Genomic DNA, 26,365 nt, shown 5'->3' on the forward strand with positions numbered 1-26,365 from the left:
ATGAACTAAGGTGTTTGGGTCCTACAGGGAAGTTTGGTGACGATCATGTCAGCTTAAAGGTCAGGTAGACTGTTCTTGTGTTTGTTTACTTTTTATCGTGTCACACATTAAAGACCCCTACTATATGTCATAAAAGGGCATTTAGATATTAATAAGTAGGTTGTCATTTATGTCTACACAAACATAGGGTATTATGTGAGCGTGCGTTGTACGTTGTATGTATGTATTTGACCGAACGGGTCATTTTTTTTTAAATGAGTGGACGTACCTTGTAAAGATGAATCAGTGCTACATAGCGCCGAAGCAGTCTTCAATATCGCGCATTTCTCCTCCGTTGATTGGAGACACGGAAAAGGTGATGAGCTTCCAGGCAATCGGTAATAACACAGCTGTAGCGGGCATTTTTAACGTTGCACCGACTCTCCAACTGACACACTACAGGTTGAGACTCGAGTTGTTTACATGTGACGTAGGCCAATACCTCACTGAGGTCTACAGCCAATTTGTATTATGGCCATCTACTGGACTGGGGTGGAACCTTGCAAGCCCCTTCCAATTTCTTAGGGGACAATCTTCACTTTGCACTCCACTCAACGAGGGGACTTCCCTATGGAGGGACCTCACTGGAGGGTTCTCAGGGCCAAGTGAGAGGAATGGGATTGGGCCTAAGTCACTGAGGTTGAAGATCACATATCTCAGGGCATTCCACACTACTGGGGTATGAATGGAGAAAGCGCTCGAGCTTGCAGATTTCTTCTTGGCTTTTGGAGCTAAAAGTAGTTCAGCATTTTATTAGCGAAAGGCTCCGAGCAGGAACAAGTGGCTCAATTAAATTAGAAAGATAGGAGGGGAAAAGACAATGCAATTTTTTTTTATGTTTGTAACTTAACGATCAAGTCAGATATTAAAGAGACTAAGATTGGTCGTTAAAAATCAGGTTGCATGGACAGGTGCTGGAAGAAGTTGAAAGCTTTAGGTACTTGGGTTGTGATGTGGCTGCAGTTGGTGGAATGAAGTGTGAGGTATTGCACAGAGTGAATCAAGGAAGCAAGGTTTTGGGTGCTCTGAGGAGAGTGATGAACAACAAGAGTATCAATATGGATGTTAAGAGGGGACTGTATGAGAGTGTGATTGTGCCGACTGTGTTGTATGGTGCAGAGACTTGGAGCCTGAACGCAGATTTAAGAAGGAAGTTGAATGTTTTTGAGATGAAATGTTTGAGGACTATGTTAGGAGTGACAAGATTAGATAGACGAGAGGAAATTAAATTGTGAGAGACAGAACTGGAGTAGTTGTGGAACTGAGCAAGCGTGTTGATAAGAGAGTACTCGGTTGGTTTGGACACATGGAGAGGATGGATGAGGAGCGAATGTTGAAGAGGATCTACAGAGCAGAAGTCAATGGAAGGAGACCAAGGGGAAGGCCGCTATTGACGTGGATGGATGGTGTTATGAGTGGACTGCAGGAAAAAGGTCTAAATATAATGGAAGCTAGAGCTCTTGTTGGTGATAGAAAGGAGCGGAGAGGTGTTATGAAAGGATAGTGGGATTGTGGACGCGTTTTTAAGGATGGGCTGGGCACCCGTATGATGCAGCAGGGGTAAACCAGTGAAGGCTGTCAGGCCCTGCTGTTGAAAAAAAGAGTGTGTTGTGTCACCCTGACCCGAGTGACATGGCCGCTTTCTGGTGTCCCATTTCATCTGGAGGTACGAAAGCATGACCAACTTGGGTGCCGAGGTGCCTAACTTGTTTGGGTGTTTGGGCAATTGGGTTGGCCATGGTCCAAAAATGTGTGTTTTTTGGTTTTTTTTGCAATTCATTTCCCTTTTATTTTCTTTGTTATTGTATGTGTGTGTCTTGCTGTCGGTCACCCCTCTTGAGGGATATGACCAAGGTAGATAGATAGATAGAAGATTGGTCTAATAGAACAGAATATTTTGCACAGCCATAGCTTGTCATTTCACGATGAAGAGTAGTCCAAGTTGTGTGAAAAAGGTCTTTTTAAAATCTAATCTCATAGAAATCAGTGAGGGTAAACCTTAATTTCACTTAAAGATAGGAATTTCTCAAAACGTAACTACTTTCTACTGATGACGACTGTCACACAATGAATTACAATCTGCCGTATTTCTGGGAAAGATGACATTTTAATCGTGCCTTTGGTACTCTCTGTGTTAAAAAAGCCCGATAGTACAATTTCTTATTATAAGTTTAGTCAGAATACTTGGAACTTTCACTAATCGGTCATCTTTTCAAAAACAGGTTGACACTCAACGAGTTAGTATTGCTTGTATGTAATATCGTATAAAATGTTTTATTGACCATGCTACAAACTTTTATGTGCCTTTTCTACCCTTTTCCACTTTCCCTCCCTGTCTGACAACGAAGGAAGTAACTTGTGATGAACAAAAGCCTGCCACCTAGTAAAGTCTGAGAGGGGAAAGAGAACAAGAAAGCAGGGAGGGATCAGTGGAGAAAGCTTTGAGGAGCAGAATGTAAAAATAGTCAGAGAGTGCTGCTTTATGACTTTGTGTTAACTGTGGCTGTTTTTAAAAGAATCACATATTCCTGGAAAGCTAGAAGAGCCAAAAATGGCAAGAGGTCCCCTACTTCAGTAAAACAATTCTTCTTGCCACCATCAAATCTTGAGCATCTACAAAATGTATTTGTGAACACCAAACCGGTTTTGGAAAGCTTTGTTGAACGTGTCTGGAACGTTTTGAACCAAGTATGAGGTAAACGTTGATACATGCGTGAAGCTTAGTGAGATATGAGCTCAAGAGCAAACAGAAGTCCTTTCGCAACTGCTCAACTTTTTCTCTCTCTAAATAATTACGGTGTAAATAAAAATTCTAAGCACCCCTGTAAAATGCCAGACTTTTGTGATGTTTAAAAAACGGGTTTGTGCCCAAACATACCTTTTGGAATGTGCCAACAGGCAAAAGGTCGGTTTCTTTAGCCTATAATATATTTTCCTGCAAGGTGGAAGGAATGACTTCTGTCAGGATATCAAACTCGTTTTTAAACCATAGTGATTTACTTATAATCTAGTAGATATACAGTAGATAGAGAAAGATGCTATTTTAGAATTTTCTTATTTTTGCTTGTTTATTTACCTGAGGGGTCACTCAATTAATTTGGGGGCCACATGTGGGGTTTTCCACTAGGAAAGTTCTGATAAAAACATTCCATTTTTCGAAAATGTATTTTTTCTCAAGTTTTCTACACAAAATAAGATCTAAAAATATTAAAAACACATTTAATGATGAGTAATAAACAAGGCGGCACTGCAGATGAGTGGTTAACGCGTCCGTGGTACATTTCTGAGGTCATGAGATCAAATCCAGCAACGAGCCTTACAGTGCAGAGTCTGCATGTTCTCCCTATGCTTGCCTGGGTTTCCTCCAGGCACTCCGGTTTGCTCCTACATTCCAAAAACATGCATGTCTTGGTAATTGGCCAGTCCAAATTGTCTCTAGGTGTGAATGTCCGAGTGAATTGTCTGACTTTGTGAACCAGTCTTTGGCAACCAGTTCAGGGTGTCCCCTGCCCACTGCCCGAAGATATTTGGGATGAGCACGCCCGCGACCACACTGAGGATAAGCGGTGCAGATAATGGATGGATGGATAGTAATAAACAAATCTATAATTAGTGCGGGTTTCACTTACACTAAACTTTGGCAGGGGCCTCAAACTGTCATTTGATGGGCCTTAATTTGCCCTCAGGCTGCAATTCGCTTACATTCTTTTTATAGGCATTTTTTTCTGATATAAAAGATGAGATTTTTAATTATTTTTCAAATAATTTTCTATCACTTTAAGCAAACAAAGACTCAAAGTATATTTCAATTGGTTTTCCAGAAAAGTAACAAATATAATACAGGGAATGCAGAATTATTAGGCAAGTTGTATTTTTGAGGATTAATTTTATTATTGAACAACAACCATGTTCTTAATGAACCCAAAAGTCTCATTAATATCAAAGCTGAATATTTTGGAAGTTGGAGTGGGGCTTTTTTAGTTTTAGCTATTTTAGGAGGATATCTGTGTGTGCAGGTGACTATTACTGTGCATAATTATTAGGCAACTTAACAAAAAACAAATGTATACCCATTTCAATTATTTATTTTCATCAGGGAAACCAATATAACAGCTAAACATTCACAAATATACATTTCTGACATTCAAAAACAAAACAAAAACAAATCAGTGACCAATATAGCCACCTTTATTTGCAAGGACACTCAAAAGCCAGCCATCCATGGATTCTGTCAGTGCTTTGATCTGTTCACGATCAACATTGCGTGCAGCAGCAACCACAGCCTCCCAGACACTGTTCAGAGAGGTGTACTGTTTTCCCTCCTTGTAAATCTCACATTTGATGAGGGACCACAGGTTCTCTATGGGGTTCAGATCAGGTGAACAAGGAGGCCATGTCATTAGTTTTTCTTCTTTTAGACCCTTTCTTGCCAGCCACGCTGTGGAGTACTTGGATGCATTTGATGGAGCGTTGTCCTGCATGAAAATCATGTTTTTCTTGAAGGATGCGGACTTCTTCCTGTACCACTGCTTGAAGAAGGTGTCTTCCAGAAACTGGCAGTAGGACTGGGAGTTGAGCTTGAGTCCATCCTCAACCCGAAAAGGCCCCACAAGCTCATCTTTGATGATACCAGCCCATACCAGTACCCCACCTCCACCTTGCTGGCGTCTGAGGCGGACTGGAGCTCTCTGCCCTTTACCGATCCAGCCACGGGCCCATCCATCTGGCCCATCAAGAATCACTCTCATTTCATCAGTCCATAAAACCATAGAAAAATCCGTCTTGAGATTTTTCTTGGCCCAGTCTTGACGTTTCAGCTTGTGTGTCTTGTTCAGTGGTGGTCGTTTTTCAGCCTTTCTTACCTTGGCCATGTCTCTGAGTATTGCACACCTTGTGCTTTTGGGCACTCCAGTGATGTTGCTCTGAAATATGGCAAAACTGGTGGCAAGTGGCATCTTGGCAGCTGTACGCTTGACTTTTCTCAGTTCACGGGCAGTTATTTTGCGCCTTGGTTTTTCTACACGCTTCTTGCGACCCTGTTGACTATTTTGAATGTAACGCTTGATTGTTCGATGATCATGCTTCAGAAGCTTGGCAATTTTAAGAGTGCTGCATCCCTCTGCAAGATATCTCACTATTTTTGACTTTTCAGAGCCTGTCAAGTCCCTCTTCTGACCCATTTTGCCAAAGGAAAGGAAGTTGCCTAATAATTATGCACACCTGATATAGGGTGTTGATGTCATTAGACCACACCCCTTCTCATTACAGAGATGCACATCACCTGATATGCTTAATTGGTAGTAGGCTTTCGAGCCTATACAGCTTGGAGTAAGACAACATGCATAAAGAGGATGATGTGGTCAAAATACTCATTTGCCTAATAATTCTGCACTCCCTGTATGTAGGGTGGTAAATAATCTATAATATAACAGCTAGAGAGTAGTTTTGTTAACCTTAAGGATTGTTTTCTAATATCAGTGGAAAGTAAATTTTAAAACTGTTTTTTATTTTACTAGAAAAATAGTCAAGAATATAATCTTTGCAAAATATGCCATTATTTATTACTTTTTTTTCTTCCAGTTATGAATTGACTAACATTTTAAGTAGGTGAAAGTGGATTACCAGTTGTGTTTTCCTTTTATATATTAACGGTCTAATAATGAAGTTGAACAGTAAAATAAATTACTAACTTATTTTGGGTGATGGAGGTGTTTAAGATAGCAATGCAAGGAACAATAAAACAAATATCTCATCACAATAAAAACCCCAGGGCAGCAGGGCGGCGCAGTGGTTAGCGCTTGTGCGGCAGAGTTCATGTCATGGGAACCTGTCGTGGGTCGTGCTTGCGTGGGTTTCTTCCGGGCACTCCGGTTTCCTCCCACGTTCCAAAAACATGCATTTCAGGTGGATTGGCCGGTCCAAATTGTCCCTAGGTGTGAATGAGCGAATGCGTTGTCTGTCCCTGTGTGCCCTGCGATTGGCTGGCAACTAGTTCAGGGTGTCCCCTGCCCATTGCCCGGAGATGGCTGGGATGGGCTCCAGCCCCCCCGCGACCCTAATGAGGATAAGCGGTACGGATAATGAGATGAGATGAGATGAGAATAAAAACCCTGCATATACTTTTGCTGGTTTTAACTATCCATCCATTATCTGCACCGCTTATCCTCAGTAGGGTCGCTGGAGCCCATCCCAGCTATCTTCGGGCAGCGGACACCCTGAACTGGTTGCCAGCCAGTCGTGCAGGGCACACAGAAACTGAAAACCATTCACTCGCTCATCCACACCTAGGGACAATTTGGGCCGGCCAAGTAACCTGACATGCATGATTTTGGAATGTGGGAGGAAACCGGAGTGCCAGGAGGAATCCCACGCAAGCACGGAGAGAACTTGCAAACTCCACACAGGAAGGTTTTAACAAAGAATTTCTTATTCTACACAGAACTAATTAGTGGTAAAAAAAATAATTCTCTGACGGACAATTTATTGGTCATTTTAAATATTATTTTGGTTATCCACATATGACAACAATATAAAAATTAAAACGGTTTATAATTTCGTACAATCCAAAATGTCAATTACATTTTTAACCAAAATGAATGAACTACCGTAAATTCCGGACTATAAGCCGCTACTTTTTTCCCAAATGTGCGGCTTATTCAGTGAAGCAGCCAATTTATGGAATTTTTCTAACGGCCACCAGCGGCGCTGGACTATAAAAGGTAAGATTAAGACCAGTAGAATATGTGCGTCAAGAAAGACTGCAACCTCTAAATTTAAGCATATATTGTCTGTAAGGTTAAGGTACATTGAGGAAGACGCCCTTGGTGGCGATAGTTGTGAGGAAGTTGAGGACGATTTTCCGTGAATTTTACAATTACGGGATGCTTTTTATTGACAGGCACGTTTGATACGTTGCGAGCGTTATACTACTAGCTTGTTGGTACCTTTTAAAGGCACGGTTTGGGATGAAAGTTATATTATTATTATTAAAGCTTTGAAAACTCTCTCGGTGTACCGTCTTTCTTTGTAAATATGTGTAACCATTTATAATATGTGTTTGCAACTGTATATTTTTGTAATGTATTTATTTTAGAGATTTATTCTGTTATGTGTTCTACGGATGAATCAAAAAGAAGGGGCGGAGCAAACGAGGGCTGATGGGAATTGCGGTAAGGCTGAGTTACCGGTAGATCTGTCTGTTGTCGCAGCGGACAATAGTGGATATATATTTTTCCCACCCTTAACTTTGGAAATATAAATTTTGTTTCCTTGGATTACTTTCAACGGGACCCGGACTTTACAAGTCTGCATCATACGTTAATTACGGGTATCATTGTGGTTCTAGAATTTTGTAGTAGCTATGTTACAATTGTGCATCTTATAGCCATCGAAGCGAAATTGACAGTTAACCATCCTCATCTTTCTTGTTTCAAAGTGGGCACATGAGCCCTTAACGGCCAGAAATTTCTGGCCATGGTTCAGTACCCTGCTATATTAAGAGCTTGATCTTTGATTTTTGCAATCCGGAGATGGAATAAGAGCTTGCTCTGTCCACTCCACGCATCTAAGTGTCCCAGCTCCTAGGCTTTGTAGCGTATTATGAACTAACCGATAACGGATAATGGATAATGAATAACGAAAATAGAACAATAACCCTTAAAAACCCCAAAACCCCATCGCAGTGGCAGTATTGTAGCCTATGAGGTTAATCCTAGCGTATTATGATTTGATTTTTGCAATCCGGAGATGGAATAAGAGCTTGCTCTGTCCACTCCACGCATCTGCCCGGTATTGCAGTACTTCCGGGAGCGGTGCATTCGCAATGATCGCAGCAAGGCTTTGAGGCTAGGACCTTAGCTCGGCCTTTTGGCTGAGAGTAAGTGTCCCGGCACCTTGGCTTTGTAGCGTATTATGAACTGACCGATAATGGATAATGGATAAGTAATAAAGAAAATAGAACAATACCCCTTAACCCTCCCCCCCTTGTCTGGGTTAAACTTGCGATTGTGTCACAAATATTGATACGGGCGGGCGCGGCTTATACATGGGTGTGGCTTGTATAAGTACAAAAGTGGCAAATAACCTAAAAAGTGGTGGGTGCGGCTTATAATCAGGTGCGCTCTATAATTTACGGTAAATTGGACCGAATTGTCTTAATTGTCATTGTTATTTTCATTCAGTGTATCTGATCTAAGATCATTTATCTTATCTGCGACCAAGATAAAATACTTTCAAGATAAATATTGAAAAATGTTTAAAACGCAGTGATTAGAGACAGGCCTTAGTTGTAGTTATAGTACAATTAAAAGTATTGTGATAACATTTATCAGCAACAAAAATTCCCAAATATGTCGCAAGATATATATTTTTCACAATCTTGCACGCTTGTTTAGGGTGGTGATGGCCCAAGGGAGGAAACTGTCTTTGACCCTGTTAATCTTGTTCTAAGAGGCCTCTAGCCCCTACCAGAAGAAAACATGTCAAGGTGGTGGCTGGGATGAAAGGAGTCATTTGTAATGATATAGCATGTATTATCTCCTGAGCTATGTTCAAATGATTAAAAAATATTTCATTCTTTTTTTTAAATGGTGCTAGCAATTCATTTTAAAACATTTCAATGGATGCTTTTTTGAATCATTAATTTGAATATGTAACTGTACTCTGTTTTCTACTTAGTGTCTGTTGCTCCTTCTAAACACAGCTTGGCCACTCCAAAGTCAGATCGGACCTTCCATTTGTGTTTTTTTTACCGCGTAAGCCTCCCGCTGGAAGTCGAGCCCTAAACAAAACCCTGTTTACACTAATGGCCCACTAGGCTTTTTCTCTTTTGCCGCAGAAACAACTACCAGTGGGAGACATCAATAGAATTTAACATTTTGACATTTTTCCTTAAGCACTCAAAACCAATATTGACCCAGCACCCCTGCCTGCTTGGCTTTAGTGCAAGACCGAGCAATACAAATGCAGCCGGTGCATGCCGAACCGCAGGCCACCAGTTGAAGGCTATGGCCAACAATAGCCAGCCCAGGACGGGGCTCTCCCTCTGGGTAGGCAGTGTGACTACTGCGCCTGGTTTCAAGCTGCTCCACAGAAGCTTGAGATATAAAAGAGCCCATGCTCTCCTGCCCGCTTTAATGATTACATCTGAGAGAGCCGATTGTGTGTCTACTCACGGCCCTGCTGCTGATGATGCGGACAGGCACAAGAGACAGTAGGGGCGCTCACATGAGCAGAACAACCCCGTAGCGGGCTACTACTTCTCAAAGGCCAGATTACAATCAGTTAGAGCCTAATGAGTGGCAAGTTGGACTTGTAACCTGTTGCAGCAGGGTAGTAGTTTTCAATGCTCCCGGTCAGAACACACATCAATAACTTCTGAAATAGCTTACCTGTGGAGCAGGAAACAGCGGGTCGCGGTCGTCGTTTGTGCTTGTTGATTTGCTGCAGTCCACCGTCAAGCCTCAGCTCTAGACAGCATTAGAAAAAAACTTCTCAAACTTGTGTCTTAGAAGCTTTTCACGAGTTTCAAGACTAAATGGTAAATTGTAAATGGACTGCATTTATATAGCACTTCAACCAGTCACTGGGGACATCCAATGCGCTTTACATTGCACTTGTCATTTAACCCGTTCACACAAACTCACACACCGATAGCGGACTAATGAATGACAGTTTTTTTCCTGTCTCTCAGAGGGTTACTCAAGGAAAGTGTTATGTAATCAGTGTATTTGGACATATTTTAAGTGGTATGTTATTGATATGGGACACAGTCTCTAACATTATTATTATTTCATAGATTCGATCAAATCATCAAATGTCCATCCATCCATCCATAATCTGCACCGCTTATCCTCAGTAGGGTCGCGGGGTCATCAAATGTCACACAGTGAAATAAAACGTACTGAATAATTAGTTTTTGTCTGGAGAGCGGGTTTCACGGTTCTGTTGAATTTTGTCTTAAAATATAAGGTGTGCCTCTCTCAATTTGTAAAAAAAATTTGCTTTTATGGCTTTTTGAGTCAAAAATGTTTCTGTAACATGGAGAAAAAGTTTTTATAGTCTCACCTTAATTTATAATTGAAGTGTATGCACTCCGTTCCTGGGTGCCCTGCGACTGGCTAGCAACCAGTTCAGGGTGTCCCCTGCCCATTGCCTGAAGATAGCTGGGATGGCTCCAGCACCCCCGTGACCCTACTGAGGATAAGCAGTGCAGATAATGGATGGATGGATGACCATCTAAATAAGTTTCAATAACAATTGTATCAAGAAAAACATCCCAAATTTTGATAGTATCAGCTCTTAGCGATTTGGTTATTTGATGTGAGAGGTGCACTGCTGACAGGGGATGAAGTTAAAAAGTCTTCCAGTATTTAAGACTTTCTCCACATGGCTGCCACCTCATTTTGTGATAGTTGTGGGAACACGCTCAAGCCACAGCTGATTATTGTAATATATGTTACTGTTATGTGAGCGATGGGGGGGACCACCGCTCACCACTGTGCTGCAAACCTTTTAATCAACCACAACCCACTGTGAAATCCTGACTCCCCACCTACCAAAAGCAAGCATTTCTCCTCAGCAACCCCAAAGTGGCAGCTAGTATTTAGTAATATTGCATGGCCATGCGACAGCTTCCACTATAATGTACCCTTTGATGGCGATGGCCTCAGTGCCCTCCTCAGAAGTTATTTTAGGGCACAGCAGGAGGTTTTGAGAACTGTGGAGAAGGATGGAGGTTCTCAATACAATCTGGCATTTTCTCATGCTTTCAGTGGGGGTGGACTTTCCATCCAGTCTGTGTTCTGTGCCCCTTAATCAAAGTTGTTCTTTACTCCCAATTTCTTCAGTCATTTAGTTTGCCTTGATCCTGGTGTTTTAAAAAAAATATGGATGTCACTTTTCCTCCATAGTTAATCAAAATCTGCAGCTGTGACTTGTATTTATGAAATGAATGACACCCGCACAACCGAGTGTGTGTTCAGACCAACTTCTCTCATTATTTTCTAAACATAGGTCATGTTTAAAACAATCAGCATATTATTTTTAAATGTTTCCATCTGTAATGCCGGGTGTACCCAGGTGTTTTCACTATTATTGTTGGTTTTCATGGACGGAGATACTTTGCATCACTCCAGCAGGATCAAGGAAGGAACTCTAGCCGCCAGACGTGAGTATTGTATTTCCTTTATTTTTTTTCTTTCAATCATGTTGCAACAAACATAATATCACAGAATGAACAAATCACATGAAAAGAAAAAAGGGATGTCAGGTTGAAGCCAAATGTTTATAAAAGATTCTTATAAGAGCACATCGTGTAATAATAAAGTACAATTGAACTGAATATTTTGTTCTTGTTCTGAATATCATACAGTGTGTATAGTATGTGCCAAACCTGCGCTATTTACTTATGAAAAAAATGTTTAAACTACAAAAAAAAAAAAAACATTAAGTAAGGTGGAACCTTTTATATGCGAACACAACAATTATGGTATCTTGTTGGAGATCCCTTTCATCTTCAGGTCCCGTTACTTCTTAATTTTATATTTTGGGGACCAGCTAACATCTAAAGGCTGACGGCATTTCATCGACTTATTTGTCCTGCAGAAGAGCGTCCAAAATGTCTTCAAACGTTACTGCCGTGTTTTTGCAATTATAGCTTATGTGTTGTGGAAAAGAGCAGGGCACTGTTTTCTCCTGTGCCCTGACATGAGCAGAATTTGACCACCAAGTGCCCAAATTATCAAACATATTTGATATTCAACACCTCAGGCATCACAATTTTCCCAGAAAAAAGCCGCAAAAGGCAAAATGTCGCTTGCCATTGGCGACGCTCACGGAGGACGACTGGTATAGGCAGGGCTTAAGCCATTTTTGACTAAAAATATTCAAATTCTCATTTTTTTAGTAAGCAGTAGAGGTGAAATTTTGACTCAGTCAAAAATTACTTGAGGTTGAAGAATACAGCACATCGGTCAACTTAAATATATTAGAAATATTACATGGACCAACAATAAATTAAAGTACACCTATGAGTTTTGTATCATTTGTTTCTGTAAGAAAAAATGTTTTGTTTGATTTTCATGACTAAATTTCATTCTGAGATTTGGAAAATTGGGATTTTCTTGTTTTGAGGGACCCCTATGTTAAATGAGAATTAATCATTTGTGGTTTCTCACTCCACTAGCTATTCTTATTTTCCACTACAATACTGTGATGACTTAAGTCATCAAACAAGCTCCTTTCAATCTATAATTTGCAAAATGTTGAATGTTACAACGCTTCAAGGTTTTATCACATACGTTTTGCCCATTCCAGCGACAGCTCCACCACACAGGCTGATTAACTAGCAGAGTGAAAAGGTCAGAGCCACGAGAGGTTTTGGGTACTGACGACATCAATAATGATGACCTCTGGCCATTCACTTTTTGTTAGACCTCTTTTAACAAGAATGAATACATCAACCGATGCTACTTACTAACCTTTCTGTTATGGCAACCAGCAAGTAACATCCAACTTGCCACATTTCATTTGCTTTCCATTTGGGTAGTAGAATGACACAAGTGAGTTTCTTTCCTGAAGAGCAGGACTCTCGAGAGCTAGACAAGCACTTGTCAGGGAGCAAACCTATTGTTGTGTAGAATGCTTTTGGCCTGGTGCAAATTCTTCCACGCTCACGGTGGGCAGAGGCAAACAGGGACCTCCCGGTCGTGTTAATTTAGTGCCCTTTCAGTGTGTTTAGCCGTCTTATAAAAAGGAGTTGATACCATCTGAGTCTGCAGAAGATTGCTATTTCAGATTGATAGCAAATCATAATTCTCAACTCAAGCAAATAACATGCAGTTTACTTCAATATTAAACTGCAAACCATTGCATTGTGTGTTGTACGCAAATTTGATGATCACAACATAGAGATGCAGGTCAAACAGCAGCTCTCTCGAGCTCAAATAGATTGCTTGTCACCCTCTACAGTCATCCTTGCCAGCGGAGATGCAGACAATGCCTAAACCTACCAAACGGCTGAGTCACATCAAGAGGGCAATCGGGAAACAACACAGACCACCAAAATAAACATTTACCCTTTACAGAAGTTATCACTTTACGCAGTGCAACATGAGGTCACATCAGGGAGAGGATCCGATTCTAGAAACAATCGGACATGGCGCTATGTAATAATTATTAATTATTACACCGTTTACTGAGATTGAAAATTACGGACAAAAACGGGTCTTTAAGACAAGTTGCATCATCATTAATCAATAATGTCATTATTTTTGTTCTGTTTCCACCAAACAAATAAGTAAAGTGTACATGTTTGAGTAAAAACTGCTGGCACCACACTGTCCTTTCTGAACTTGTTCACCTGTGGGAAAAACATTATTGCAGACATAGCATGAGAAACAAAGGCTTTTTAGCGAAGGCTCTTATTGTAATTCACACATTTAGATCGGCAAACCTGATGTTTAAAATGTTAAACAGCCTGATCATTTTTGCATTTACAAGTAAAATTGTGTTTAAGATGTACAAATATGAACCATTTTATATTCAAATTCCTTCATTTTATAAGAAAAGAACATGTGCAGGCGTTTTTCCTAATAAACACCTGCCACCCCAAAAGTAATTGCTCACCAATGCATCAAGGCAAAAATTGTCTGAATTGTTCTTCTTTGGAATGAACAGCAATACAATTGTCAATCATGTGTTGAGAGTGAAAAGCTGTGCAAAAGTATCAGTGTGATTTGCCATAGCACTTCCTATTGATTGTCACTTCCCTGATAACCCAGTTGACCCAAACCCAAGGAAGGAAGTCCACCATTTGATTTGCAGCAGCGAAATTGTCTCTCCTTTGTTTTGAGATAACTTATTAACCTGTCAAGTCCACACAAGAAGAATGATTTGTCCCATGGCTCACCGTATGTTTAACCCAGAGTAAACAGAAGTGTGTTTGAACAGAAGAATGGCATTCTCAAGAAGGAACGTTTTATGCAAACAAACCTTGGGTAAGAGAATTTTCTGAATTTGAGTGTCACCAAAAGATGGTCTTAAGTCAGTGAATTATTAAAGCCAAAGATCATCTACGATCAGATCATTAAACAGTTTTTATCTTTTTGTTTCACGCATATGATGAACTTCTTAAGTGAGGCAGAGAGGGCAAGTCGGGGATTAGCTTGCACTCCGGGCTCAGGCGTGTGACACCGCGATGTGCCTTACAATCACTTCAACTGTTCGACGCCAAAGGAGGAAGTGACAGAAAATGGGCTGGATTGTTTTTAATGGTGTCAGGAGCCAGACTGCCTCAAGGCCGGAGACGGCAGGGAGGAATCTGGAACTGCTGTCCGCTGGGCTAAAAATACTCCGGCAGCGTGCAGCTACTGTGAAATGATGCGGTTGTATGCCGGATCACTGCATGGAAGGAAGCTTTAGCACGTGGTGTGCGTGTGGTGCACGAGCCGACACAAAGTCAAGCAATTTGTTATTTATATTCATTAACAAAAGTATATATTTTAACAAAACTTTAATGTTTACTTGTCATATAAATCATATTATTTCCTAAATATAATGTCCAAAAAATAACTAGGTCTCCTTTTTTTGAAATCAACTTATGTGTAAAATAAAAAGTATTACCATTTGTGTTTAAACTAAGCAACTTTTCAGTCATCATATTGTTTGAGTGGTGGTATGCACCATGGAAAGGTAGGTAGCCTATTGCATAGAAAATTTCACTCAGATTGTGTCAGTGTGTGCATTGAATAAGGGTACTAAGAAGTGCGAAATATTTGACCACTAGATGGAACTGTATTGTCTAATGCAAACGAAAACTAGTGCCACAGAGCACGACATAGCAGTAAGTCGTCAGACAAACATGGCGGCGACCTAAGCTCGGAATTTTTTTCTATGTAGACGATGTACATATTTCTCAACCTAAACTTTTTATAAAAATTTACATTGGAATGATATTTCAGGTATGTTTGCCTAGTAATCAAATCAATGTGTTTTGTTTTAAGTGAAGGTTTAGTGCCACTAGGAGGCACTAAATATTATACACTGTCCCTTTAAAAGCACATACCTTTTTTATGTTGTAAAGCGTTTTAAAGAGCTAAAACCTTGATTTTGGAAAAGGATCAGGAGCATTTTTGACCCAGAGAAAATAGCAAAGAATAATAACAAAATATTTTAGTATTTCAAGACAAAATTCAGAAAAGCTGCTTAACCCGCTCTTACCCAATATTCACTTTACCTGGGATTTAATTCCGAAGCAACGGGTAAATATCTATTGTATTCATATTTTATGTATTCAGAATAAACAGAATTATACCACCACACCATACCAACATTTTAAATCTCAACAAACCATCACAACCAAAATATGAATCAATGAATCAATGAATGTCCTTTATGGGCATTATACAAGTACAATTAAGACAACTTAAAAGGTTCTTTTTTTTTTTTTTTTTAAACAGTTAAAGACACATTATACTATTGACATGTAATTTGTTCACTTTCACACTGGCAGTTGTATGGTACATTGTGCTAACGGACGATGTAGATGGGACACACAACACCCGATTTCACCCACCCTCCAATAATTTTGAGGCAAAGCAAAGAATGTTTGTAGGAAAAACCCCAACAAGACAAATGTAGACAGTTCAGTGTTTCACCAAGTTTTTAGCAAAAGGTTTTCACTTATATGAATGCACCACTGTTTGGAATGTTGCCTGGAAAGGATTTCTTGACCATCTATATTATTGTCCACCGAAAGCTTGGGAAAGATTATGATGACTCCATGATTTCAGATGTCTGATCTTATGAACGCCAAGTAGTATTTGCTAAATATATGTATACATATTTAATTTGTTTTATGGATCTAATAGACTAGGAAAAAATAACTCTTATAACAAGCAAAATTGTCTCATCTGTCAGAGGATAAATATTTTCTGTCCTTGCTCATTTTCTTCCGAGAGGAACTTAATATTAGCAAAACAATTGACCTTCTGCTAATCGAGACAATTTTGCTCATTTCAAGTAAAGATTTTCTTTTTTTTACAAAAATGTTAATAGATACTAAAATTGAAAATGATATACTTAGAACAAATAAATAATAAAATATGTGAAAAAAGAACCTGGGGAGAAATTTATTTTAAGTCACAAAGGCATATCATTGTAGAAAGAGCTCTATGCAAATTTGTGTACCAGGCTGTAATCTAAGCATGATAATTCTATGACTCAGTCCATTGTGACTATATTATTCACCCCTGATATTGTGTTTTCTTCATCAACTTTTGTATTGTAGGGGTATATTCTTTTGAAAAAACATTAGAACTACTGCAGTTTCGACTTCTCTACACAGCTGCAGCCACAGGTGTTCGGGTTACTTTTGTAGATTAGTCCGTGCTCAAATCAAAGGTGAAGAAGGTCACAGTGAGATTAAGTGTGATCCCTAACTTTATCCATTATTAACATTCTCACCTTGAATGGTGTCGAAAAATGTTTGCTGGAGTACATTGCCTTGTTGCTTTAGTAGAGCCAACTACGGTTTTAAGGACTACTCCCACCCCAGCCACCACCTCTTTGACATGCTTCTCTCTGGCAGGTGCCATAGGTCCCTTAAAACAAGCAGTAGATAGTTTCTTCCCCAGGGCCATCACCACCCTAAACAAAAGCACAAAGCTGTGGAAAAATGTATATCTGACCTACCAGCTCGGTAGCCTAGATGGTAGGGCGCCCGCTCTGAGACTGGGAGGTCGCTGGTTCAAGCCTCGGCCGAGTCATACCTAAGACTTACAACATTGATACTCATTGCCTCCCTGCTTGGCGCTCAGCATTAAGGGTTGGAATTGGGGGGTTTGGTCACCTAATGACTAAAATGGCTGCGCCCTGTTTGGCTGCGGTTGCATCGGCTCGCTACAGTTTAACTGTATGTGTCAGTTGTATCGACATTTCGTTCTGTGTGCATTGTTACAAAGAATGACAATAAAGTAAATTCTTCTTCTTCTTCTCTTCTTCTTCTTTGTGTTGAAAAGGGAGTACAGTGGAACCCCGGTTCTCGACCATAATCCGTTCCAGAACCCTGTTCGAAAACCGATTTGTTCGATCACCGAAATCATTTTTCCCATTAAAAATAATGTAAATCGTTTTAATCCGTTCCAACACCCTGAATGTTTACCTTGAATGTTTAACGTAAACATAAACCTAACCCAGGCTAATCGTACGTCCGCGTTATCGTAATCTTCCGTACGAAAGATTACGCTAACATGAACGTGTAAAAATAAAAAAATCAGGTCGTTTACAAGTCATTTAGCACTGGTCTCCATAACAAGTGGTGAGCGGTTCATTGGAAAGGGGGCTCCGTTCCAACACCCTGAATGTTTACTTTGAATGTTCAACGTAAACATAAAGCTAACCCAGGCTAATCGTACGTTCGCGTTATCGTAATCTTTCCGTACGAAAGATTACGCTAACATGAACGTGTAAAAATTAAAAAAAAGGATAAAGAAAATAATTATGAATAGGATTTCTTACCTTTTGTGGTGGTCAGCAGAAGGCGCAGGTGGACAGTGGGGTATTCCCTAGCAAGATCAGACACTCGCACACCTCCTTCATATTTTGCTATTATTTCTTTCTTAAATGCAATAGTTGTACGCACTACTTTTCTTTTTTCACCTGTAGCAACCTTGCTGCTTGCACTGACTTTCTTCGGAGGCATAATTAGGGGCTAAAACACTTCTTACACCTATATTAAAAGCGAAAGCAAAACGAAGCACGTCCGCACGCGATAACAGTTCGTCACGAAAAGAGTGATCTACACCCCTACGCCGCTCAGCATCGCACCCTAGCGTACGCACTCACGCATTACCGGCGTTCGAACTCCGATTTTTTGACCGAACAGCGAAGCAAGAATTTCTCAAAATTTTTGGTCGGACTCCGATTTGTTCGAACTGAGAGACGTTCGAAAACCGAGGTTCCACTGTATTAAAATTAAATGAATATAAAAATAAAAATGTATATGCAATACTCCATATTTTATTAGAGAGATCGATTTATTTTGGAATTATGTTGCTGCTTGACTTGACTGCTAATTGCTATCGGACTATTTTTATTTCAGTATTGATACACTTACAATTTAGGCCAGTCTGCGAGCACGACCTTGAACATATTACTTATTCTTCTCTTTTAAGTCTTTATTACGTGTTTAACCTGGAATGCTATGTCTAATCTTGTTGTGAACAATGTTACCTTCGTTGTTATCAAACTCCTTGGAAGATGTACAGAGCTACAAACATGGGCTTACCAGCATATTTATAACGTGACATTCAAGGAAAACAATTAGGATATGATATGAGAGAAAATGACAAACTATCCGAACAAAGGCCAAGAATAACACAGAAATCTGAATCCATTATCTGCAATGGACCAAAATTGTGCAATATCTTGGACAATGACTTGAAAACCTTATCAAGCCTTCATACCTTTAAAGAGAATATAAAGCATGATTGAATCAAGGTTACATTAATGAATCGAACTATGAATGCCAAGTAATTATGAACATTCATATACAAGTTCTTATTGATAAAATTTTGCCATGAATAAATGAAAAACATTAAAAGAAATAAAAAATGGCATATATGTATTTTGCAAAATTATTTAAATCTAATTTTGTGTGTCAAATGGTGTGACGGGAAATTATAATCCTACATTCATTATGAGAATGGATATTAAGCGTTCATTATTGTTTTCTTTTTCTTTGAATTATGATAAGATGTGGTTCATTTTAAATATAATACAAGTGATGCAATGTGTATTTTTCGATGTAATACTAGATTTTCGGGACAAAAAAAAATGTTTTCTGAGTGATTAAGGATTAGTTTGTCAATTCCGAGGTCCGTCTCATCTCTGAAAAGCAGGATGACGCCTTACACTCAGAAACAACTGCAACCAAATGATGAAAGTGCTGTATCTGAGTCATATTAGGAGGCTTCTAATATTACTGGTAACCATGAAAATTAATAATATTAAATATATACACAAAAAAATAATAATAATATAAACGTTATGTGTATCAATAGTTTTGTGTCCTCTATTTAGTAGAACATTGTTTACAATACTTTTAATTAGCGAAAAGGCTCATTTTTGGATTGCCTTCCTATTGTTTATGGTAAAAATAAGAAATTGAATAAAAAATTTAGTTCATTTGATTTACTGCAATGATTTAGGGCAGGGGTCGGCAACCTATGACACACGTGCCAGCAGTGGCACGCGAGGGGTTAACCAGTGGCACACAAGCCTAAGGCAAAAGCGCAATATAAATGCAGACCATTGGCCATTTACCATTTATGTTAGCGCTCCTCCGTGTGTAAATGCGTGTTTGCGCGGCGCCTGTCAGGGGAGAGATCCATGTTTTAAAACAGCCAACGAAACACACGCCCGCGATAAATGAACGAATCGTTTAATCATTCATTCATTCAATCAATCAATCCTCGAGCGAAAACATAGCGTTCTTTTCAGCCAGCGTGGACAGATGAATGAGGCTTTGTGCAAAAAATGACCGTGCTGTTTTGTGCATTATGCCCGAGAGCGTTGTACCTCCCCCATCAAGTGTTAAACGTCATTACGAGACGCAACATGAACATGTATTTAAGGCGGAGACTTTAAAATGCGCTGAGTCCAAATACGGCAAACACACACCCTGAAAACCTTTGTCACTGCTAAAAACACCACCACTGAAGCTATCTAACAAATTGCTTCCTGAATAGCAAAGCACGGAAAACCATTTACTGATGGCAAATATTTTAAAGGGGCGTGTGTGTGCGCGTGTCTTCTGCATTGCTGCTGTTATTTCAAGTTTTGATATTTTCTGCAACAAGATATAATTGATGAATGGTATAGTAGCTGACCATATTACTTGTTTGTTGATTGTAGTTTATAGTTGATGAAGAATGGTTGATTCTGGTTAATTCTTGTGGTAAAAAGTCAAAGTCAGAATGGCTACAGGCCTTTCCACATGTTGTTCACATTCATATTTTAGTTAATAGATGAACAAGAATAGTGGAAGACAAATAGATCAGTTATACCAGTGTTTTTCAACCAGTGTGTGGGGCACACTCGTGTGCCGTGAGACCCTTGTCTAGTGTGCTGCTGGAATTTTATCTTTCCAAAAAATCGGGCCATTATTCAGTATTTTTGCACTCTTCAGACGAGGAGCTGTAATAGTCATCCATATCAGTAGGTGGCAGTAGATTTTTATATACTTTTTATGTACTCATTATCTACTCGTGAGGTAGCACAGTATATTTAATAACTTAATTTGTTTAACAAAGCGGTTTAAGATTGTACTGTAAAAAATAAAAACAAAGCACATCATTCTTTTTCTATTTGAAGTATTATCTTCTTTTTATATACTAATTATCTGCTTATGCAGTAGTACAGTGAAATATTTGACATAACTTCATTTTCAAACATTTTCGACGGACTATGTGCCTCGGAACTTTTTTTATAAATAAAAGTGTACCTTGGTACAAAAAAGGGTTGAAAAACACAGAGTTATACGATTAAAATGTCTATCCATTTTGTATATTTGGACTGGTGTAATATGACAGCTCTGTTGGATATTAAAAAAATGTTGTGCGAGTCATTAATCTTGGTGTGGCACACTGATTTACAAGGACATTTGAAAGTGGCACTCCGCACCGAAAAGGGTGCTGACCCCTGATTTAGGGGATACCTAATAACTTGTTCTTCATATTTTTTCCAAGTGTGGGTATGTGAAGTCCTTTGAGGTGTGTTTGTGCATTGAGGCTTTTAAGGTTCGATTGACTTTTTAAGCAGCCGCCTGTATTGGAGTACAAGTGACAATGGAAGAAAATGCAATTTAAAATCTATACGCGCACTTTACAAGTTTAGACCAGGTATTCAAGACTAAATACGAGGAGAAGTGGAGGTACTAAGTAACATAGAACCGTAGTTCTTCTATTTTCGCTTGTATTCCTCTATACTACCTACGTCAAAGGCCCATGGGCCAAATGTGACCGGTGAGAGGTTTTTCTAAAACCTCTGAGATGATTTTGATACATTATTGTATCAATCATACATCAGATTTGAATTTGTTTCACCCTATGATACCTCACCATGAAGAAAGTGTTGTTTATGGTTAACATATTTTTGAACTTTATTTTATTTAAATCCAATTCTATTTGAAAAATATATTTCAGTTGAGAGAATGATCGAACATTGCTATTATTTGTTTGTCTTGTAAATCAAATAAGCCCACTTTTTTTGAAATAGAGCCTACAGACCACTTATGGTGCCTTAATATTAGCAGCTAGCTGTCTGAAAAATAACACACCACAAAAATAATCTCATTTTTCTTTTTTGGGGTTATGAGCTCAAATCTAGCTGTCTAGATTGCTTTCAGGGTTGACTAGAACAATATCAACAAATAGCAATAGCAACTTTTTTCATGTATTGTTCATGTCAAATCTAAAATGTATCTTTTTGTGCCTGTTGAAAATTCCCGATTACGGATCGTCAGTAGCTTCAATTAGCTTCACTAGACTAAACGCAGCATTTGAAATGTCCGGCCCTTAGATTGTAGTCAAATGTTTTATTCGGCCTGCTATCCATTTGAAACACCGGCTCTATACATACGAGTATCACTTTACCCAAACGACTTCATTGTTGTCTTTTGTGTATCATGGTTGTGTTTTAGAATTACATTTGAAATTAATAACAGCATGTATGAAGAGAGTAGTACCTTCATGGAGCTGTGGGGACAGACCTCAAAATCTTCCCTCCCTGTATTCTTTTGTGTATCATTCCTTTATGTCTTCATCTCTGTAAATATTGTTTACATTTTTGTCGTGTTAGTTGCGTCAATTTTGTTTGTTTAATGTACACAGTAGTTAGTGGGTGACACTAAGCTAATGTTGAGCTAAGCTAGCGCAAAGTGATCGCTATGCTAAGCTAACGCTACGTGATTGCTAATGTTGAGCGACCGTAACGAAAGACTTTCCGTGTTAAGCGAACTTGGAGATTTTCTGTGTAGACCATCGTCTTGGTAAGGTTGTAAAACATTTTGTGTTGGACTACTTTGTTAGTTTATTATTTTTACCCCTTTCAAGGGTGTGTGGCTACTAAGCTCACAATGACCTGATGTTAACGCTGAGCTAATGACAAGCTAGAGCTAAGGTAAGAAAATTGTTGAGAGTATAATCTGGTTAACATATAAAACATTTGTGTTAATTGTATATATTTCATGTACTCAATGTGTCTGTAAATATGGAGACAGTATTTTGTGGTGTTAGTTTGTGTTATATTTGTGTGTTTGATGTACGCATAGTCAAATCCGGAGGCTTCTCCTGCTACTGGTAACCATGGAAACCAGTGCTATCAGTTTTATGTGGGGGAGCAAAGTGCAACCAGAAAAACGGTCTGGGGAGGGATGGGCCCTGCCTGTCTGTACTTGCCCAAGACACACTACATAATGGACTACCACAACTCACTCTTGATACTGGCTCGGTCGTCGCCATGGTCAAAGTGGACCGCGCTTTCCGCTAACAGGTCGTAGGTGATAAGTGTGTGACTGGAAGGAAGACACCTTAATTGCATGGTAGGAACACCTTTTCCACTGAGTTGCATCCTCATTGATGCCCGACGACCCACACGGTTATGGAAACTGTGAACTTTGTTATAATAGCTGTGTTTTTCATATGATTTGATACATGTGAAAGGTATTTGTACTTTCGAAGGGACAGGACCAAGATGAGCTCCGACTTTTTCCCCGTCAGCCCTTTTTCTTTCTGTTTTGTCAATTGTTCATCCATTTTTTAATTTCAAAATAATGTAACTTGTGTTTGATGAACAGAGGGCAAAAAGGCAATCCATCAGTCAATAAGATGATTAAAATTCTAACAGACACCAAATAAATATTCCCCGTTTAAATTAAATTGAATTGTCTTTATTGTCATTAATAATAACAATAAGCAATAAGATTAGACATGGCACTCCAGGGTAAACATGTAATAAAGCCTTTAAAGGCAAAAAATAATGAAAAGAATGAGGATAAATACGGAAAACATACTTACAACGTAGTGCTTAGAGACAGGCCTAAGTTATAACAGCTTAATAATGCAATGAAAAACAAAAGTGCACTGTAACAGTGGTGCTATGCAAAATGTTGCAATACATTTAGCAGCAAAATCCCCAATTTAGTCACAAGATATACACTTTCACAGTTTTGTGCAATCATTTTTAGGAGCATAAGGAAAAATAAAAAACAATAAGTCGCATTATATAGATTTTCACAGTTTTGCGTCCTTGTTTAGGATGGTGATGGTCAAGAATGGGAACATCTAGATCACAGGCAACATACATTTTTTTAACTACCCAAACTCTTCATCACAGCATCTGATCAAGTTTGAACCTCAAACTTCAGAATCAAAAAGACGAGTCTACTGTGTCTGCATAAGAAGAACATTCAAATGCCAAGTCACTCAGTCGAAGCTCAAACAATGGCGCCATCAACTGGATCATCATGAGTAATGCGATGGGATTTATTCATTTTTCAAATGGAGTTACAGTATTCAATACAAAAGGAAGTAAGAGTTTAACAAAGCTGGTTAACTACTGTTAAAAGAAACTAACTCTGAAATTGTTTAATTGATGTTGGAAATGTCAGGAAAAAATGTTAAAACGTCATATCGTCACGTCATATTGTCAAATATAAAAAAATTGTGAATATGCTTGATGGCTGTGTTTTGCTGCTGTTGGTGTCGGTGGATTTGTTCAGACCGAGGACAATCGACTTTGGCCTGGACGGATCTATTGACACAAACAAAGATGTTATATAATGAAATTGTGGATGTTTGATTTTCGAGAAGGTTTGTTCAAACCTCACTTTGTGTTTGCTGTTAAAAACGTAATATTGGAATATAATATTGTGAATGTGCTTAATTGCTGTTGAGATTGTCATGATTGTTTTCTGTTTTTAGTGTCAATAAATTTGTTCAAACCAAAAAAAAAAAAAAAATGCTGTCTTTGTTTATTCAGGAGTTTAATCTGAATATTTGTTTTACCAGTTATGCCGTCAGTGTCATTTAAGCTGTTAAAACGGCTGTTTTTGTCAACATGTAAACCTGATCCAATCTCATGAATGTCCAAAAGCCCGCAGGCACAACTGGCAACAGACAGACGTCTTTGAATAGTTAAGGGAAAATAATTATCAACTTTAAAGAGCCAAACACCACCACCAGGTCTGAAAAGAAAATGTCTACATAAGTTTAAGGTTCTTTTTTTGTTTGTTTTAAATCTTGAATTTATTGAATCAATGCTCAATTTGACATATTTGGTTACTGTGGCTCAGGAGGTAATATAATGTTATTTAAAATAAAAAAATAATTATCAACTTTAAAGAGCCAAACACCACCACCAGGTCTGAAAAGAAAATGTCTACATAAGTTTAAGGTTCTTTTTTTGTTTGTTTTAAATCTTGAATTTATTGAATCAATGCTCAATTTGACATAATTGGTTACTGTGGCTCAGGAGGTAATATAATGTTATTTATTTTGGGTAATAACTTTGATGTAATTTTGTATGTACCTAGATTCTTAACCAGTTTTAATATACTTAAAATAAGTAGAAATAATCTGCCAAATTATATAATTTTATTTTTTGCAACATATTAAGTTCTTTGTCAGCAAAATTATTAGCAAGATTTTTATTTGATTTGATATTTTTTTTGCAGTGCAATCCTAAAAGGTTCCATCAAAAGAAATAAGTTGCTACCTCTTGAGCACATAATTAGAATGCACCCTACTGATGTGAATAAATGTTATAGTAACTCAACTGCTCACTGTGAGCTAGGATAATGAACAATCGCATGCTTTTTGCAAAGATGAAATATAGCAGTTTCCTGGGGCACACCACCGTGCCCTGGCACATTGATATAACAACACTGGTCTACTTTATAGTGATATGCATTCTTTGTGCAAAAATACAGTGACTTGCTCATATAATGTTGGTAGTGGTAGACCAAGATTTTCAAATTTTAGAAAATAATTTACTGTCTGATTCATTTCCATTTTGAAACGTGCTGTCCTGCAAAATCAAAAGATATATTAAGTACAGTATTTAGCTTCTTTAAAAAACAACTTTGTCGCCATTTTGAAGGAAACTTGATGAACCATTTTTAGCACAATGCCTACCTTTATTACATCTCTACAAACCATAAACATAAATATTAATGTTTTGATGCCTTCAATCAAAATGAAGCCTTAATAGCACACTTTTTTGTATTTTGTATGGTTGCATATTATTATTGAACGTGATGGCTGCAAGACAATTTTGGTGAGCTACTTTCCCAGTATCTTGTTTCAAACTGATCTTGATGTTTCTGTGATAAGTCTGTTTTTCAATTCAATTCAATGTTTTTATTGTCATATGCTCAGTAGAGTACCACGTTTCTCTGCACAATTAAATGTTTACTTTGCTGTCCACACAGTTGCCAGCGAAAAAGAAAATAGAAACCAAAAAATGTTTGGCATTTCTTGAGTTTAACCTTCCTAATGATATGTGGAATGACGCATTTGAGTAATCGGTGACATCGTACAGACACCAAGTCCGTACCTTTGCAAGCTGTCAGAATGTTAAGTGGTTAATAAGTTTGACTGAACGATATGACTTTTTTGTTGATGTTCTCACCATAGTGCCTTATAGTCCGGTGCACATTATGTATGGAAAATATAGAATAAAAATATAGTTTTTGGGGATGTGCCTTCCAACCCGGTACTGCGCCTTATAGTCGTGAAATCACAGTTTGTTGTATTTTAAAAATATTCATGCGGAGCACACACAGGACCTCACAAAAAGAATTGTCTCTTGAATATATTGCTTAACTAAAACCAAATGCAAAATATACCACGCAAAAAGGATGTTTATTAGGTGTGGTGACACAAACTTGGAGTTAATATGCCTGTTCTAAATGCATTTGTTTACTAGGTAGCTTTAAAAAAAGCCGACATGATAGACAATTAAGAGTAAATATTGTGGGACATGATTCCATCTTGAGCAGATTGACTTAAGAGCCTAATCCTGTTGACTGTAACGAAAGACTTTCCGTGTTAAAATGGCTCACTGCCCCAGGTGCTGTGGCCTCAAAGGCCACAGTTTGTCTCCTAATTCAGCTCGGGGGCCACATAGTAGAAATAACATTCTCATCGGGTATAAAGTTAAGGCTGGTCTGGGTCTTTTCAGAGGATCACGATGAAATCATGATTCACGGATGTAAGATTTGATTATAAAAATATTGAGGTTTTTTTTCACTCAATATATATATATA

General features: G+C 38.6%; 1 protein-coding gene, 1 long non-coding RNA gene and 1 pseudogene across 2 annotated transcripts in view; 2 read left to right on the forward strand and 1 right to left on the reverse strand.

The window, feature by feature from the left end:
* Positions 1 to 26,365, forward strand: part of perm1a (PPARGC1 and ESRR induced regulator, muscle 1a) — a 63,023-nt gene that overhangs the window by 30,659 nt on the left and 5,999 nt on the right. The gene's annotated exons all lie outside the window — the stretch shown is intronic.
* Positions 1 to 26,365, reverse strand: part of LOC148369563 (uncharacterized) — a 46,132-nt gene that overhangs the window by 9,949 nt on the left and 9,818 nt on the right. The window contains exon 2 of the long non-coding RNA XR_015850023.1: positions 9,429 to 9,506. This is a non-coding gene — a long non-coding RNA (uncharacterized LOC148369563). The remainder of the gene's footprint in view (positions 1 to 9,428; positions 9,507 to 26,365) is intronic.
* LOC148369564 (U2 spliceosomal RNA) lies at positions 7,747 to 7,861 on the forward strand (annotated as a pseudogene).

This window comes from Urocampus carinirostris, chromosome 3, assembly GCF_059441175.1.
Source record: "Urocampus carinirostris isolate Australia breed hairy pipefish chromosome 3, RoL_Ucar_1.0, whole genome shotgun sequence".
Classification (NCBI taxonomy): domain Eukaryota; kingdom Metazoa; phylum Chordata; class Actinopteri; order Syngnathiformes; family Syngnathidae; genus Urocampus; species Urocampus carinirostris.